We start from the raw sequence: 6506 nt of genomic DNA, 5'->3' as shown, positions 1-6506 counted from the left end.
GCCATGACACACCAAACAAACCTCAAAGGCTAACAGATAAAAGACCAACAGAAATACTGGTTTGCAATTTCTGCTGAAATTTGCACTTTTAGTACGCCACAAAGATGTAAACTGATGGGCAGCATACGTTCAAGTGTTCTGTGCCTCCATTAAAGGAATGAACCATTCTAAAATACAATGAAAGAACACAAAATGCCCAACAAGAAGCAACATAAAAAATGCCTCTGTAATTCTTGTAACTATCCTGTCAGAAGTGTTGCATGTGTTATTTGTAATACAATTAAAAAATTAAGCTTCTTTTCTTGCGGCAGAAGTAGAAAAAAGACAGAAAGACGCTGACTGGGGGAAATTACCAGTTCCTCACATTCAACAACAAAGTGGATTTTATACTAATAACATACATTCAAAGCAACATGTTGGTTTGATTGTTAAACACATGCTGTAATTCTTAGCTTTAAAGAACCCTCATGGTATTGAAAGAGAAGTGCAACAACAACATGGACTGCAGGGAAAAGTCAGAGAGAAACCGTCGAAATCAAAATATCAAAGAATCTTAGTGCTTTTTTCAGATTCATGATGTGCACATGCAAAGTGGTTCATTTCAGATATGGTCTTTTTTTTTTTTTTATCAATCCAGCTCACTGTTAGCCATCATAAAGACCATGTTTTACTCACACTGCATACCCATAAACACTAGTGTATATATTTATCATATCTACTTCCTATATTTTACTACATATCTACATGTAGTTTAACAGTTTTTAACTGAACTCCTGCTAAGTAAACCTTAGGTCAAGTTAAACATTAATATAGCAAAGGGGTCCTTGAGTAAAATCTGCGTTGAGTGGATTAAATATAAATGCGAACATTTACTATTCCATGACGTGAATTCTACAAACTTCAAGTTCAAGCTGATGGCTTTGTTGCTTCCTTTTGTGGCCTCCAGGCTGACCTTTGAAGTATTTGCAGTAGTATTTTAATTGACTGATTTTGAGTCCTTCAGCTGCTGAATTTGTCTGTCCCTGTGATTTTGCATGAGATCTTTCCAACCAAAGTTTTGTATGGTTATTTTGATTTTATATATATTGAACATGGCTGTTTTTAACGCTGCAACTTTGTGTGGGCGAATTTTGCCTTAGCAGTTGCTGAACCTGGGGACTGTTGCATCTGAAGGGCCACGGCGGGTTTACGAAGCAGCAAAGCAAACAAAAAGCACATTTATTAAAACCGTCAGGTGCTGAGCAGTGCACGTGCACAGCTTCACACAAAGGTGCAAAACAAAGAAAATGAGCTGCGTTTTGTGAGGTGAAAGTCAATTTTGTTTTTGGAAAAGAAAAGCACGTGGTTAGAGAGGTACCTCAACAGCTTAGTGTGAACAGAGGAAATGGAAAAATAGACATGGTTGCTCTAATAGATGGTCTCTACAGTGCCTGTGTATGTTTGTGTTTGTGTATCTTAACTGCCACATGTGGTCAAATCAAAGAGTGGAAAAAACACACACCTTTGTGCTGTTATCACATTTGACCCAATAATTGGAAAAAAAATGTTCTGAGCTCATCTCTCTATGCACATTTCAGTCTTTCGTTTCATCGTGTCAGGATGTTTGTTTGTTCTAAGCACTGAGTTTGGTTAATAAAAATTACTTTTGTCAGGGCTTAAAATGGGTTTGTGTAGATACAGATAGCAGCATAACGTTAGTAAAAAAATGTTACAAAAATTTCATTTTAGCAACATTTTAGCCTTCTTGTGGTAAATTGGTGCCAGATACACGTTGTCACTACACCACAATTTCATTCCACAGGCCTTGTTCAAAGCAGGTATTTTGAAATTTTGAGATGAGGCAATGTAACAAAAGGGCAAGCACACATTATACACCTGCATGTGAAAGATCAGTCACACATCCCCTTTTACTGCTGTAAAAGTTATTTGCACAAAAAGACATGGCATTTAACATGCCAACAACCAAAAAAAGCTTTTGTTTTAGTTTCAAAACATAATGCGAAAGCATGTTGCCAAAGAAAGGATTGCTGAAATGTCAAAGCGGTCTACCTTGGAGCCATCTAATTTCAACAACATGACCTCATAACATTTTCTTACCTGAATTTTCCTCTGTGTGTGTGTGTACGTGTGTGTTTAAAATTTCTGTCTCGTGCAGCACACGTGCACAGCACATGTGAAAAATAAACCCACCACAAACTCCCCTAAAAACCCAAAAGGTGATATTCTGAGACGGTATGCATATTTAGATGAAAGAAGTAGAAACAGAATATGCACTCGGTGTTTCCCCCCGCAGAGGGCTGGTGTCATTTTAGTCCCACATTGGGGTATAGAGCAAAAAATATCAATGTCATTGTGCTATAATACTAAAAATGTTGTTTGTTTGTTTTTATTATTAGGAAACTAATGAGATTGTGAGATAAGAGGCAAGTTTCTGTATTTTCAGTGACGTTAATACATTGGAGCTAAAATTGCGATTCGATTTTATGTTTATAATATTAGCATTTTTATGACATAAATACATAAATAAATAAAATAAGCATGCTCAAAAGTTTTTGAAAGAGATGTAATATTTTTAACAGGGAACCTGCAGTTTGGTTTATTAAAGGAAAAATAAAAACCAAATGTAATTTCTAACAAGCAGAAGACATAAAACCAAAATGCTGGCTTTTGTGTAGGGGGAGATGACGGCCATTGCTAACCGTCTGAAACAATAACTCAATATGAGGTGGACTTCCCCTTAAATAGACCTGGACTCTTCTGAAGGCAACACAATTTGAGTTTGCAAGCAGTCACAAAGTCATGATAGATTTCTCACAAGTAATGTATCATATCTTGACTTTCAATGAATGACAGACTTAGAAAAAACTGTTACGATCAAAGGAAACTCATTGCCGTTTTGCCAAAAGGTAGTGAGCCTGACTGCTAGATGCCATTTCCATTTATTGCTTTAGCATTTCATTAAAAGCAGTGTGCAAGTGAGCTGCAGTCCAAGCCACAGAACCAGTCTGGACATGAGCAAAATGTTTTCTCTGTATCATGATTATGGTCTGCAGTTATGTGGAATTGTTTTGCGTAAATTGTGAGTGGATTAGATGTCATTGCATGTCACTGATTTACAGCAGCTTTGCTGCGAACTAACACTGGCCTGCAGAAATGTTATCAGCCAAGTACTGACACTCCCTAACACTACATCCTCTCAGTATGAGCAGTAAAATACATCTCCCTGCTCCTCTGAAGTACTGCTGACTGGTTAACCACAAAATAAGCCTCAGGAATACACAAGAATCTCCCCCGATACACCTCTCTGCCCAACAATGAATCTGCATTAAGCTGTGAACTGATACTCTGTAAAAAGAACATATATGAAACAACTGTCTTCCTCAATTCTAATGGTGTCTGCACGAGAGAAGAAGAGAAAAGCTTCCTATGAAGCTGATGGAAAGTTAGGTCAATTTCAATACAGGTTGCTGCAACTGTTGTGAGGCATGTGATTCCTCTTCACATGCCTCATTTTGCTTGCAAATGGGCAGATTAGTACAAAGGAACACAATATGCAAGAAATAAGTTTTTTGTTTGAGGTTTAAGGACAACACAGCATACTCTGAATGTGGAATAATATAGCCAGTACTCTTTAGCATGCTTATTACTTGTTTGTATTGTTCATATCAAAATATCAGGGTTTTATTGGTAACAAACCAGACAGATACACACATGTTAGCAGCATGTTCCATCATATACCATATCTCTTTGTTTGTGTGTGATTGTGTGTGAAGTTTCCATTGAGAACAGTGGGCTGACTCAAAATGAAAACTCATTGTTTCCTCTACAAGCCTTTGAGACAGAAGATGAGTGGAAAACTGGTTTCACACAGACATGCACACATGCAATATTCAATAATGCAAAGATTATGCACTAAAAATGAAAGAATCCAAAGCACAGTGACACTGACATTGACACATGAATATTGTAATGTGAAACAGACATGCAGTAACATCACACACCATTAAACAGCCAAGGCAAACACAGTGTTGTCTTTGTAGAAATTAGAGCAACTAAAATACCAACATGCTCATCAGAAGAGATCAGATGTCTAAAGAGGGAGTTGAATTTACATTATTTTAAAATCTGAAAGAATGTCAATTTGTTTGTTTGTTTGTTTACTTAAACGTTAGTCTTAACGGATCATTTCTATTCATTTCTTCCTGGTGTATTTCCCATTAATGTGGCTATTGTGGCTTTGTGGTTCATGCTAATGTTGTTCTCACCACCTCCATTGTAGAGATTACTGCAATTGAGTTGCAGCAAAGTGTCAACTCATGTAAGCTTTCCAAGACACGTGACTTTACATGGATGGTATTCAGTTTTGAATTTGGCCCCAAATTTATGTGAGTTGACTTTTTGGTTGCTGTATGTTTGTTTGTCTGAATCAAGCTGACGTTTTAGTTTGATGGTGGATGCACAAACGAGGAAAATGGACTAAAGACTAAAGAAGCGGCAGAAAGACAGCTGTATCGACTTGAACGACACCATCCAGAAACCAGTATCCCTGCGCTGGAGAGCTATTGCTGCAAAGAGTAAAACCTGCTCATGCTACACTTGGAAAATCCCGACATGTCGACAGAGATAACGCTCGCCCGTGAGCACATAATGGGATGACTCTGGGATGACACATGGATGGAACAACTGTCATCTATACTCTGTTATCCATACGTAATACAAAAATAGCCGTTCTAGATGACTTATATCTTTATTTACTTCCTTTGAGACTCATAAAAATGCTTTCCAATGCAAGATTTGCAAAATGGGAATAATAAGATTATTTTTTCATAAATATTCTGTAAGATCTATTGCTTTATTTTTTTGTTGATTCTGAACATAATCATACTATTATCCAGGCTAGCTTGTATCACATCCTTAGATCATCCAAGGAGACGCAGAACTTTGTATGTATACTTGTATTATGTGTGATAACCACTCAGCAGGTGGGTCTGCCCATCTGCGTCTTTTGAAGATTAAACAGCAGACAGCAAAGAGTAAAATAGGACAAATTATGTACAAAATATTAAATACATAAATATACATTATGGCAAAAAATACTGTGTAGTGTTAGTTGTAATTAAAGATTAACACAAGCATTCAGGTAAAACCTTCTTCACTGTATGCCTTGTAAGTTTTAATTTGAGTTGAGTTGAGTCTGTAAGACTGCAATACTGTAATCAAAACTCTTGTGGTGAACATAAAACAGCAGGTGAGAATCGGCAACAACCGGCAAGGCAGAGAAATCTCCCACAACAAAGCAGCACACCTTTAACTTTTCTTTTTGTGTCTCTTTTCTAACCTTGTTTGTTTTTCATCTGTGTTGTTGCTTGCACGCTGTGAGGTTTTTAAAATTTAGACGCAAATCCCTTTTTTTACTCGCTATCTCTGCCTCTCTTTGTCTCTTTCTGTCTCTGTCACTCTCATCAGCGCTCTCCTTATTCTTTATTTCCTCTTCTCTTTTAACCTCTTGCAACTCTCTAAAGGTGTGCGCATTTTTGTGTGGGAGGGTAAAGAAAGGGGACTGGAAAGATTATAGCCTTTGGGGTGTGAAAAAGTGTGGTTTACTTTACCTCGACCGCCTGAAGCAGTGTGCATAAAGTTAATCACAATCTAACTTTGTGTCTACTGCACACCCCGCCAAAATTTTAGGTAAAAGAAACACATGACTACCACTGATACTGGCATGGGAGATAATAGCATCATGCTTTAATGTGTGTGTCAAGCTGGCTGACAAAATTCTGACATTTTGAACATCACATTCTAATTTTTACAGATTAATAGTGCATCAGTTCTACAATCCAAATCCACACAAACTAGTCGAACAATCAGTAGCCAGCAGTATCACACTGGCTGTTCACCAACTTAAGTATTACCAGCTCTTTATACGTGTTTGTGTGTATACTTCAGCTCCAGGAACACTTGACACCATGAAGAGTCACATCTTAAGCAAGTCTGTCCACTTTTTTCCCCTCTATGTTTCATTAATATCATGTGACGGTGTCTAAGCCACTAGTTGTGGTACATTCAACTGCAGTAGTAGTAGTAGTAGCAGCCATTGTTCCCGCTCACAGATCACACATTCTAGTTTGTAAATTTGGCAACACAATTCAGTAAGGTGTCATGTTACAGCACACAAGCACACTAAACTAAATAAACAGCGCCTCTCAAAGGTTATTAAGTGCAATTTATTTATTTAGATCCCCAGTGCTCTCTACATTGAAAAGCATTAGATCTTCAAATCCATATTATTTGTTGAAAATTCAACAAAATAGGGCCAAAAATAATAAACACTCTCTTTTAGAGTATTTGAGAGTTTCTCAGATGGTAAATCACTGAGATTCGAAGCAAGGAACTGATGGTGAGTTTGGGGAGAGAATTATGGTTAAATCATTTGCTTTTAGCCATTTAGACTATTCTGTGTGTGTGTGTGTGTGTGTGTGTGTGTGTGTGTGTGTGTGTGTGTGTGT

Source organism: Pundamilia nyererei, unplaced genomic scaffold, assembly GCF_000239375.1.
Source record: "Pundamilia nyererei isolate P.nyererei 1_Seehausen unplaced genomic scaffold, PunNye1.0 scaffold00054, whole genome shotgun sequence".
NCBI classification, from domain to species: Eukaryota; Metazoa; Chordata; class Actinopteri; order Cichliformes; family Cichlidae; genus Pundamilia; species Pundamilia nyererei.
This window is presented reverse-complemented; position numbering follows the sequence as displayed.